Below are 13,569 nucleotides of genomic sequence, written 5' to 3' on the forward strand. Positions count from 1 at the left end.
GTTGCATCCCCCGTTTGCTCTCTCTCTCGCTCTCTCACGGTCCCTCGACTCTCGCTGCGCAGGAATCCCAAACACAAAGGCTCTTTTTCATTTGGTTTTTCCTCCCCTGCGCTGCCCCTTACTCGCCCGACCCCTGCCGCCGCCCCGCACACATACACCCCCTCCCGCGCCCCGCCGTGGTGGCAGGCCGATTCTACACCGTCCCACACCACGGCGAACCGTCGCCACGCGAATCAACGATCCTTCCTTTCTCCGTATATATACCTTTCTTCGCTCTTCTGCCAGCCATCCTCCTCCGCCCCAGCGTTCCCGACCAGCGATCGTGCCAGCGATCGTGCCAGCGATCATCCGGCGAGTGACCCGTTCCAATCTATACACTCCTAATGGTATATACATAATTGACTAATCCATTGGATTACCGGATGGCTGGCGACAGAGGGCGCGCCCCGATTCATCCCCTGTACATCAGGGGACAACCGGGTCCGAACGAAAGCGGTGCTTTCTAATCGATCGAGATAATGCGACGACCAATCGGCCCGATTGCAGAGCGCGAGTTCGCCTCGTCTCATTCCCTCGATCCCGATCCAACGATGGCGGCCGGATACCGCGCCATCGCTACGGGTTTCTCTTAATTGAATGGCCCCCGTGAAACTCGATGAAATTTATATTCACGCGTTACCACGGCCCGTTACTTCGACTTTCCGCGACCCCGTTGCTAGTCTCGCCCCATCTCGCGAGATGGAGCTTTTCGAAGAGGTCGATTGGGGCGAGTCGATCGATCGCCGGTTCGTATCGCGTATCGAGTGATTTAGATCGGATCGCTCGTTTATCGGCTCGCGCGAGTGACACGGCGTTCTACGCGGACGATAATTCGTTTAGAATCCGCGTAAACGCGTTATTCGACTGGAAATCGTTGCACCAGGGGGTAAAGAGGAAAAAGGGAGCGAAAAGGCGGACGGAGGGGCGAGAGGTCGGAGGGAAGACGATAATACGCGAGTTCCACGGGAATCGATATGAAAATAAGTCGGCGCGGGGGAAACGCTAGCGAGAACGCCGTTTTACGTATCTATCGCCGCTCGAAAAACCTATACGACAGATTGAACAGCAAATACGCGGCTCACGGAGCACCCTTTCGGCCGTGTAACGGACAACCAAAAAATCAAAGATCGAGCACCGAGCGCGGCCACGGGAAGCTCTCGATCCCGGCACGGAAGCGTTCGCCAAATATCTATCCGGCCGGAGTCGATCAAACACGGAGAGAGCGCGAGAGAGAAGGAGAAAGAGCGAGGGAGAGAATGGGGAAGCGAGCGAGCGAGAGAGGGAGAGAGAGAGAGCGTCACCTGCACGGTGGCTTCGCAATTTCGAAGGGGTTTCAACGATGCGGAGCGACTGCTACCCTCTTCGACTACGAGCCTTGATTAGGCTTCCGGTTAATTAATAACCTCTCGTGCACACATAGCCGTGGCCCACGTATGAATATGCATGCGGCCTGTTGTGCGTTTCGCGGTGTGAGAGTGCCGGGTGTATTCACCGCGTGCGAGGGACGAAGAGGTTGCGAGAGAACCAGTCCGCGGGAGCAAGACGGAGGGAGAAAATGAGAGAGCGAGAGGGAATAAGAGAAAGACGAAGCACGAGGAACAGAGAGAGAGAGAGAGAGAGAGAGAGAGAGAGAAGCAGAGAGGGTGCTGGGAAACGAGAGGGTGTTCCAGCGCGAGGGACAGGGACGAAGAAGCGAGGGATGAAGGGAGACGGAAGGCGAGTTAGAAGGGGTGGACGAGGGAGACGACGAGTGGCGGAGGGCTACTTATTTGCATTCGGAAAACAAAGGGTGTGGGCCGTACTGTATGCTTGCCCCTCATTTCGCGTAACGAAGGACGAAGGGAGCCGATCAAAAGTCTTTTCCCGCCTTCTTCGTTGTACGCGTTTGAATCGAGCGAGTTTATGCTCGAGATTTTAATTAGTACCGCACTCCATTCCCACGCGGGCGCATTTTAAGGGCCATACCGTTGAATTAATGCGCCTGTTTATGGTTTGTTTTACTCTTTGCAATTTTTTTTTCCTTTTTCTACTCTCCTTTTTTTACCCGGCCAAGGAGTTGCCGCGCGTTTCCTTCCGTTGCGCCGTTGCTTTTCCCGCCATCGTTATTACCGCCCCTCCGCCGCCCTTTTCACATTCGCTGCGTGATTTCCCGCCGACAAACACCCGGTTATCACCGAAATTTCTCCTCTCGCGGATGTCCGCCTATCGTCGCTAAGATTATGCCCGAAGATTCGTCGTTCCTCTCGTTTCTTCCGTTTTTAGACGAAATATCGAGTCAACGGGACTGCGAGGGAACGGGAATTTCTATCCACTAGACGACCGTATCGTCGCCTCGTCGACTCTGTCTATAATGGAATTAACAAATCCCAATGCGAGCTCCAATCGACCGGCAGGCACTGATACCATCTGTTGTTGGCTACACCTGCGTTTTCAGTCCCTTGCACCTTATGGCGCACGAAACTCCGAGCTATGACGCATCGCGAGCTCTACGTGTACCGACCAAATTAATGTGCATATAAAACAACCGTCGCAAAGCCCGGATAATTAAGAACCTATTACCGGTATTACCCCGGCAATACGAATCAAGCTCCTTACCCCCGTGCACGGAATGCCTATTCTCCGTGCACGCGCAGCGTGGAACACCGTATCGAAAATATTCTCGAAGCAACGTCGAAACTGTGCCAGTGTCGTGGTATTTAGCTTGCGTGCGTCGGGAAACGGGTCGAATGCGCGAAAGCCGATTTTCTTATTCTTACCGCGATACAATGGATCGTAAGCACGACGATGTACAGCTCGAAAAACGGGAGCCCCTATCTCCGACGACGAGTAAATATTCGCGACGGGGTAAGCGCAGGAGAGTTAACGACGACGAGTCCTATTGACCTCCTGCAACCGGAGGATCACGCGTCGATGCCTCTCCCTCGAAATAATCGTAAAGGTATAAAACCGGAAGAAATTTTTCGTCCAGCGTTCGAGTCGTTCGATTCTCGGGGAACGAAAACGGCGCATGATCCCGCGATCGTAGCCCCGCAACCCCGTCGTCGTTAAATCGTCGCGACGTCTGCTTGTTTGCAAGAGACTCGACTCTCTCTCCGCTGAAATTCGCTCGACCGGCCCGCGGAACTCGGTCGAGCCCAGGCATCCCCTTGCCGTTTCTCGCGTAATTTCCTCCTCGAATACAATAGCACTCGAGTCGCATTGCTCAACCTCGATCCTCCAGCCGAGTCAAATCCCCGTACCTCAGCCGGTGAGCACAGCAAACACCCGATCTCCATGGTTATTTAGAAAGCGGATTCGCGATCGAGACGACACCGACAGGCGATCCTCGCGGGCGTCTTCGAGTTTTCGTCCACGAGGAGGATTCATCCCTCTGCTCGTCCACGCGAGATACTCCGAGGTGAGTGAGAGCCTCTGCTCACAGCCACGGTACTCTCATATCCAGGTAAGAACGATGAAGATGAATTAACTTTTTGCCAGGGTCCCGCGTTCGAATCGCGTTCTCAGACATTGTACGATACAGTGCTGCCCCCCTGAGGACGTGCCAGCGCGAATCAACCAGCTCCGTCGACAGACGCCTGACCTCGACGCAGGGAAGCCGAGGAGTCGCGAGGACGGGAGTTCCCGTCGTGGCCTTAATCGAGGTCGCGGCTCGCGACCAAGTTTACCTGCTTCTTACACCGATTCGTCATCGCGGGGGGAGATCGGTGTAATGCAGTTTACGTCTCGTGATCCGCCTCGTTTCTCCGTCATCGTCTCTTTGCCACCGTTCTACTTTGCCTCTAGGTGGTTCTTATCCACGAGAGAAGGTTTTTAGCGCTTTTCGATCAGAACAGTGAAATTCCTCTGGAGCTTTAAAGGCTCGAGGAATTTTTGAGATATCGACACTCTGCTAACTGCTCATTTTTCGCATTGCCTTTTGCGCTACCACTGACGAATTTCGCGCGGGTTCTATTGCTCGTTGACGGCCATATAAGCGGTGTGGTTATTATTCAGAAAGGCACTCAGATTCGAGACTAGCGGAACAAGCATGTGACTAAAGAATGTCAAAGAAAGACGATTGGGACAGTTAACCGTTTGAGTCCCAAGCAGCGCTTAAGGCTTTCGGAAGAACACGGTCGAGCAACCCTGAACAGCGCGATAACGCTTCCCTTAATCGAATGCGAAGAAGTCCAAACCGGGAAATTTAGATAGCGCTTGTTTAATTTTATGTGGAAAAATCCCAATCGTCGCAATAGCGCTTGTTGGTACTATGTGACGTACATGCATCAGGAAAGTTGAGCGCGATAGCGCTGCTTGGGACTCGAACGGTTAACCACCTACGCTGGAAAGACGTGCCACGCACGTCGTAATGCTATTGTCGCAGAATCGCCAAGGACGTGGTATGCACGTTGTCAGGCAATTGTCACAGAAACACTGGACCGTTCTGGCACACGCGTCTGTGAATTTCTTGCTAGCGCGAGTGGTTAAAGCAAGTATAGTGGAAGCATTGTGCTGCGCTGAAGCGAAGTCACGCGTACGTATCTCAATAATGATTGGCAAGGAAAAATCACGCCTGCGTGACAGCGACCCGCAAAGTGTTGAAGTATCTTACTTGAGTCTTCTATTTTCCCATTTCCGATCTTCCTAGTGTACATAACGACAATTTCTGAGCAGTATTCTTTCATCGTGCCTAGTATTTGCTGCGTGTATGACGAGAGATCGTTAATTCTGAATTTTACAAGTCAACGTCTGACTAGCTTATCATGTACACGGGGGCTCCTTCGAGTGTTAAATTTATACCCTCGGCAGCTTGTACGCCGCATTTTCCGAGTCGAAACTCATAAAAAAGTTAGGCGAATATGCTGATGATTCATGACGCCAAATAATGAAAGTTGCGGCGATTTTATTGTGGCGCTACTCGGTGTTCAGCACACGTGCATCGCCGAGGATTTCTTCTCCTTTGTCGTAATTTACAACATTCGAATATTGGAACAAAAATCGAAGTAATCTGCGAGCATGCCCCGTTTATGTACGTATACGATCGTACACGGTTATCCTGCTTAAGAACAGGTTCGTTAAAATACTTTCTGTATCATTGCCGCCGTTAACGAGGGAGAGCTTTTTGTCCGATACAATGATTAATTGCGCAGAAAATTACGCGAGTGTCGGGCGAGGAGGGAGGAATAAACGAATAAGCAAGAAGAAACACGGGAAGAAGTGGCATAATTTAACAGCAGTTTTCCCAGACTGAAACAAGAAGATCACGGGTGCTCCAGGGCCGAGCACGTTGTTCTTTGCTGGCGTAATCAAAGTACGAGATAAGATGCCATTATATTCTCAAGCTCGTGCATATTCGGGCCACTTTTTGCCTGCCACGATTCGAAGTAATTTCGATGCAAACGATTACCAGTGAAACCAACAATTGTTGCAAATAGCACATCATTCTGCGCCAAACAAATCTGTCGAAAGACAACGTTGTACATTGTCGCTTTGTCTTAACCCTTTGCACTCGGGAGGCGACTCTCAGTGGCGATTTAATCAAATTCTGAAGATCGTTATTGATTAATATCTCGAATTTAAAATTGTCCAACAACGCGTGGAATATCGAGGTAAAATAATTCTACGTTTTGCAATTAATTTCCACTTCTTATTTACCCTTTTGGAAATATCGAGACTTTATGGCAGAAAGTCTTCGAATTACTATATTTCTGTAACGAAAAGATCGTTGAGTGCAAGGGGTTAACTCTTTGGGGCACGCTGGGGTTAAAAGTGTCCCACCTTTTTGATGCACAGTGATGCATGGTGGGACATATGTAGTCCCACCTCGAAAGAATGATACCTTCCCATCGAGGAACCAATTATATTCAATTATATTCATTTAATCCTTCAGTGCTGTCATGGATATCACCCCAAAATAATATTGGTTATATTTACTATCAAGATCGTTGGGAAATTAATTTGTTTTATGGTGGAGTTTTCATCATCGATAGCGTTTATGAATACTGGTTTACTGACGCTATCTGTATACCTATTTCCAAGGACACCAGTCAAATTGACAGGTAAAAGAAACCACGTACCTTTTTCCAACGATTATTATTATTATATTAACAGTCTTAATTTAAGACTTAAACTAAAGCTAACTAAACCTGTTACCATCGTATAATTAGAACAACCCTTCCATCAAATTGAAGGGTTCCGTAAATCTAGTGTTGATAAAACGAGAAAAGGATTCCAACGGGGTGAAATTTCATTTATGACAACATTTAAGTATTAATAAAATATTTAAGTATCATACGTTCAACTAATATTTTATCCTACTAAATATTTACTTATATTTGCTTATTACGTACACTATATAAGTACCAATTACGAAATATTTTTATTTTCAGGTAAGTAATCCGAAATCCCACTTGAAATTAAGAATACTGGATACCTTTGACGAATTTGAGCGGCGAGTCACAAAGAATATGTACTTGGTAAAATAATATATTTAAATGGCAAAGTATATTTAAATTTATAGCAATATCTATGCATCCAAAGTTTGATAATCACCATCAGTCGTCAGTAAAAAATTCATATTTTTCGATTTCTAATTCAAATATTTCTTTTCCTCTTTTTCCCTTGTCATTTCGCGAGGAACCTACGGAAATAGAGTCGAAACGATGGAGAGGGCACGAAAGGGCTGCAAGCTGCTGGAGGTTTGGATAACCAGGGCGCATTTTCAAGGGAATGTTTTATCGTTCGCGTAGAAATTTACGCAGCTGCTGTGCATTCGGCCAGCTATCGATCGCATCCGCGGTGAAAACGCATCTTTGAGCGTTGCACTTGCATCAGAGGGGCTCGCGACGCGCGTAGATTCAGACGTTGGTATGCCGGTTCCGACCGCGAACAACGCGAACAATCCGCTGTAATTTGCGACGATTTAGAACCAGTCAAAGTAAATTAAATGTTATTAGAACAAAGCTCACGTTTTGGTTGCTCGTCGCGTATCAACCGTGCATTTATCAGACAATCCCGCGCATACCTTCGACTTTGATTATCAGCCCATTGATCCCCGCTGCTGAAGAACGCACGCGACCAGCGACGAATCGAGTGAATGGATATTTGTCGAAAGAATGTTCCATCTATCATATTGGCAATTTTTGATTTATATTTCGACCCTTTTTTCCACCGTTCGACTAACACGCCGGTGAAATATCATTCGAAACGAAAAACGAAAATGATTCATTTATCACTCTAAACCGCGGCACGAACGCTGTCACGATATCGCGGCTGGTTTTTGAAACGGCTTCAAAGGACCGGTATATTTTTTATAGAGAACGAAAATTAGCGGAAATATCAATTTCCATTACGGTCCCAGTAGCTTTTGAAATTTCAATTCTATTTCACTTCTGTATCAAAACTGCTCTGTACGCGCGGATATTCCTATAACGCGTATTAATTTTGCAGCGCTGTAATTAGAAGCAATTATATCGCATTTTTCGCGTGTTCTTGCTGTTAATTTATAACCCCTAACGAAACTAATTCCTCCGACATATTAAACACTATCGATACGTTCAAACGCAAATGCAAACTGGGAAGCTCAATCGCAGAGATATAAAAGCAATTACGTTTTACGAAAAATTATTCCATTTATCGCCGATAACGAATTGCACTATCACGAGATTGTAACGAAAGTGAAAAAGAAAAAAAAAATCATCGACTATTAATATTAGAAAAATAATTATTAGCGAAATCGATCGATCTGCAACAGAGGCTATAGCAAGCTAGCGACATCTTGGTCGGAGTTTATTTCTCGATTCGACTTCCTTTCGAAAACACGTAAATTTGCCAAGTTTGGGCAACCGAGAAGTTTGTCGAAACATTTTCAAAGAATACAGCGACTCGCTGCAACGGTTATTAAAATATGGAATCCCCGATGATATTGCTTCTTACCATAGATCCAATATTTTTTCGCGTTCCTTTATCAAGGATGCGTCCTTGCAAATGCACTGGAAGAAGCGAGAAATTTGGATATGGAGGGAACAGAGTGTCGTGGAGCGAAACGACAACGGGCACCTTTTCACCGCGTCACCGGTGCAATATCCAATGCCGATGAGCGAACGTCGATATCGATCGGCGAACCAGGCCAGATTATTATGTCGGTTGGTCGTGTCTTCTGAGAAATTGATACATCGCTACGTGGAAGGTGGGTACACACGTACAGAGGACGGGTGTGGTAGCTTTACACGACTGGACCGAGTAGACCGACAATCTCGCGCCATTACGATCGCATAATGATCGTTATCCATGGAGCACAAAAGGCCCAAACAGTGGTTCTCAGCCGTCGAAACCGTGCTCGACTATCGCTCGGAACCGTCGATCACACTTCGCATCTTCGCAATTATGATCACGAAACCGATAACCGATCTCCTTTCCGACCACCGAATCGAACGTCTGCGAGACGCGAGATCGTTCGCGATAATCGGCGCGCGCGTGTAATTTATATTCAAATAAGCTAGGCTCGAAACCACAAGGTAAATACGGTGGATGCGCGATGGTTACGCGTGTGCGTGCGATTTTCGCGCGGAATCGTGAGTTGCGGTTGCGAGCGGAAGACCACGCGGGACCCGTTCTCGATCGCCTGGTATATACCCGCGGGTGATCGATCGATCCCTCCACAGGGTGGACATCTTTCCGGTAGACCGGCGCGTATTTGCGTTTCGCCGTTCCTTCGACACCCTTTTAGAGAATGGGAAAGGAAAATGTTGGCTCTCCTTGTGGACTCGAAAATACCTCGTATTTAACCTTCCATTATCGGGGAATATTAACCGGGACGGTGTATAGGTATAGCGAAGGAAAGGCCGGATACACCGTGATCTAGAACTTGGGACAATCCGTGGAAGATGGAGGAAGAGCAAACGTAGCTACAAATGGGCAGGCGCGTAATCGAAAACGATACCTTGAGTATCGACGAGGAGTAGTACACCGATTCGATTATTCAGAAAATTACTGTGACCGATATTTTACACGCGAACTCGCTTTATAACAGCCATAGAAGCCGGACAACAGCGAATGTCCACGCGCCATCAACGACCATCGGCATCGGGCGAACGATGATCGACCCGTAATCGTCCGTCTGTCGGGACAAGCGTGCCGCGGACAAACAGCTTTGTCCGCGTTGATAGGCGTGTAAATATTGTAATTAAAATGTTCGATAATCATTGTCATTTTTCGAGGAACCACTTCACGAGTTCCCGTTTCGTTATGGTAACGCGCCGGGCAAACAATGAGCGTGACGCCAGCACGCGGTTATTGTCAATTTCGCCCCGTGTCGTCCCTTTATCACGACCATTCCCGCGCGTAAAATCGAAACCTCGATAATAGATACACGTGTATCTCCACGAGTGCCGCGAATTAAAATAATTCCGCTGGAAATTAATCTACCGTTCTCTGATTCTCTTAAAAGGGATGCCCCTTGGAGAAGAGAGGAAAGAAGAAAGGGAGAAGAAGGGAATCTTTGCAAACGAGAATCTGCTCGTAGAATCGCTCGAACGAGCCGCAATCAGGATCGCGAAACATCGAGTCACCCTCGAAACAAACGCGGATCGTCATAATCTCGTCCCTCGCCTCGCACCTTCGTCCCCACCTCACGACTCGCGCATTATCATTCCAGAACGAACGGTTCCTTGCTCCAGATCCTAGCACCCCCTCTCGTAACCCCTAATCCCTCGTATAATACCGGCGTGCGCGCGCGTTCGCGGCAATTTTATTTTGATTCTCCCGGCGCGGAGATGAAAAGGGGAAGGGCGAAGTGGAGAGGCGAGGGCTGGCCTGGCCATATAATAAAGGCAGCCTGGAAACAATATAAAACAATAAAGGGTTCTTACCGTAACCGCGCGGTTCACAGGGTTGGGTGTTCACCGCGCAGCTACACACGCGAGCAGACGTACGGCGATGGGAGAAAGGTGGCAGAAGGGGTGGCAGGGTCAGTTGTCTAATATATGTGATAATAACTTCCAGCCCGGAATCGAAGCCGGCCGCCTGCAAATCTCGGATCTGCATATATGGATTGCACCCCGTCTACTCTGATCCTCCGTCGTTCCGAGCTATCCTGCTGGAGTACCTCTTTCTTCGCGACTACCAGGGGTGATTCCGCGGCGCTTCTGACGGCTCATTTTACGGGAGAAAGTTGCGGAAAAAGTCGATTTGTAACCGATTTGGGATACACGGAACTTTGCGACAAATGCGAAGGATCGTAGCGTAGGAACGCATCCGTTGTTGCGAATAAGAGAACCATTTCGCCATTCTTAGCGACATCGAGGGTCCCGGATTAATGAGGGCCTGCTTTACGTCCTTACGACCAGCCCCTATGACTCGCGGACACGTGGACCACGACGAGATATGGACCCGTAGCGACCATCATTCTCACCCTCGCCACTAGATGAATTCCAACTTCAAGGATGTTCGTGAGTCCTTGGAAAATCTCCGCTTCCAATAGTATTCTAGTCTAAGGCAGGGCTTGCTAGGTAGCCTCACTGACGAGTCCACTAGCAGGCCCAGGACGAAAACGCATCCCCTTCTTTTTCCTTTTGCCCCTTCTAGCGTCATCGCTACATCGAGGATACCTGTGACCAGCCGATATTCAACGAACGTGGGGGAGGGGCCCCCCTTATGCATAATAAACTTCAACGAAACCCGATGTAGTGCTTTTCGCTTATTTAATACCTCATAGTCGAATTAAAATAATCGTTACACGGCCTACTTAGTCGCGACTCGCGCGAGCGCAGCTAAGACCAACGTGCAAACCTCTAAACTCCCCTGATTCGTGCCTACGCAACGTCGGATCAGGTTGTACGCTTTATCGAATTAGCTTGTCGCACAGACACGACCACGTTCCCGTACGAGTATTGGTGCGAAGCTCGTACGCGTCCGTACGAAGTTCAATTTCGCGTGCCCCTGTGTGCGACTCTGGCGCGAAAAGTTTCCGCCTGTTCGTGTGCGAACACGCGCGAAGGCGAACGAGGTGGAGGGGAATTTCGAGATTGAAATTTGAAATATGGAAATAACAGAAAACGATCCGAGGGTCGGGCACAGGGCTGCCTCTCGCGGAGCGAAAATGACGAGTATCGATGCTCGCGTAAGCCGACAAACGAGCCACGAAGACGACGAGGGTGCGACGAAGGGAACGATTGTCGGACTCGCAGGTACTCCGATTTTTCTCGAGATCGTTTCGGGTATTTGACGGTGCCATAACTCGAGCGACGTCTAATTTATGCTATTTTCAAAAACTACGGAAGAACGTCCTCGTTCCCTTACGTCCGAGTCGCGGATTTCGCGTATTTCAGAGTCCCGTAGCGGACGATAAATCGTCGTTTATCCGGAATATCGTTACCGTCGAAAAGCGCGGTTCAAATCGCACGGAACAACGAAATCTGCCTTGAAACAACGCGACAGAGGCCAGTACTATGGGGGGGATTAATCCTTCAGCCGAGCGTGCGTACGCAAAGCAAATCTCGTTTCGAAAATTCCACGGAAATATTGCATCCTTGAATCGCAGGAGGAAAAACGAAGGCAAGGGTGGAAAAGGGGAAAAATAAAAAAGGAGAACGGAAGAAGAGAGAGCGAGAGAGAGAGAAAGAACTAGAGCAAAAAGGAAGGAAAACCATAACGTTTCCTAACTGGGAACGCGAAGGGCTTAAAAAACGATACGGCAGCTAGGTTTTCGAGCCACAGCAGCGCGCAGTCCCTTTGACCCTGTAACCATGGAATTGCTCGTCGAGCGTATGATCCCCCCGTGTCATTCCCCTCGAGTGCCGTCTTTCCACGTGGTTTCTGCTTTTGGTCTTTCGGTTTGCTCCATGCAACAGCCCGAACGCCACGGTCCCGTCGCATTATATTACGTTACGTCACATTATGCACCTAGCCCGCACGCCGGAACATTACGATGTTCTCCGTTATGCTGGCTGCTTGGTTAATGTTCTGTGGCAGAATTCCAGCCGCGCTGTCTTCTCGAAACAAAGACTTTGTTTGCCGTGCGCGCTGCGAGGTAGCCCCCGACGCTGCCGCCCCGGCTATCGGCCCGCAATTCACCATTTACAATCTCCCTTTCCTTTCTCGTGGCGAACGTAGCCAGGAAGCCGCGGGGATATAGCCCGAGAAGGAAGCGATGCCACGGAACGGGCCACGGAACGTAAACCCTTCTTCTCTATCCCCCGTAAAGAGATTATCATTTTAGGTATTCGCGTTCCCCTAACGATTTACGACGCGCCTCGGTCACGAGCGACCAACGCTCGTCGTCTACGGACCTCTTTCTTTCGCCACCGTTTCTTCTTTGCTACCAGTCGCGACCACCGCCAGCCAGGGATCATTTAGCCCGTGTTCTATGGCTTTCAACGACCACTGAATCACCGACGGCAATGGCGCGCGCAACGGGACTCTCCGGGATCGCTTGTCCATCCGAGGCTCGATGGCGCGTGCTCCAGCCTCCGTCGAGGTTATCCGATGGAAATCGACGTTTCCTTAAAGTCCAAGGCTGCGCGAGTCAGCCATCGAGGCCGACAAACGCTGTTACGAGTTCAGAGAACACGACTATCGGGGATGTACGAGGGAAAGCAGCGAGTTCTGGAAACACGGACTACGGAATTCTCGATACGCGACCAGGGGTCCGCGATAACCGATCCGCGAGCGAGAAGACGAAGAAGATCTTTATCGAGGTGGAAGAGGGCGGAGGCTGGGGGATCGGCCCGAATACTCTGACAAAGGGCCGGCGCCGGAGACCGAGGAATTCAGGAAGGCATAACGAGCGTTTTCACGCATCTCCGCGTAGAGGAGTGGCCCCGCCGCTGGAATTATTAATTAAGCACACTAATTAAGCGCGTTCATCGCGCTCGCCCGGAGGGGTCAGCCCGCGCGCGCGAGAGAATCGGAAAGAGACGGAGGGCGAACGGGGGACGAGGAGAGAAAGAGAGAGAGAGAGACGGCGCACTGCGAAGGTAACACGCGATTACAAACGCGATCGATAATAAATTACCTTTAAGCTAGAAACGCGCTATGCCGCGTTCTCTCTCCGCCTTCGCGCGCTGTCTCCCGCTCTCTCCCTTTCTCTTCCCACCTTCTCGTTCGTGCTTTCATTCGGCCATTAGAAGTCGTTGTTCCCAACCGTTCGTTACAGCTCCGAGCTTACGTGTGGGTCATGCGAGAAAGCGTATCTCAACGGCCGAGTAATTATGCTTTCTCGATGGCGCGCGGGAAGGTTGCGAAGCGGAGAGAGGGAAAGGAGCAGCCGGAGGAGAATCGGTCGCGGGCAAGAGGAGAACGAGCTACGGGCCCCGCGCGCGGCGAGGGGTGGGCCGGGCTGTACGAATACTTAGAGAGAAAGCAGAGTACGAGGCCGCGTAATAAATGCATGGGATTAACGAGGAATAAATAACGAGAGACTGTTAATAATGTCGTACCCTCTGCAAAGCCCCATCCACCACCGACCCCCTCGCTCTCGTCGGCCCGCTGCGCCTTCTTCCACGCTGCTCCCTTCTCTTTCGCCCCGTCCTCCACACGCTCCGACTCGCCATC

The sequence above is a fragment of the Eufriesea mexicana genome, unplaced genomic scaffold (genome assembly GCF_001483705.2).
Source record: "Eufriesea mexicana isolate 0111107269 unplaced genomic scaffold, ASM148370v2 scaffold596, whole genome shotgun sequence".
Taxonomy (NCBI): domain Eukaryota; kingdom Metazoa; phylum Arthropoda; class Insecta; order Hymenoptera; family Apidae; genus Eufriesea; species Eufriesea mexicana.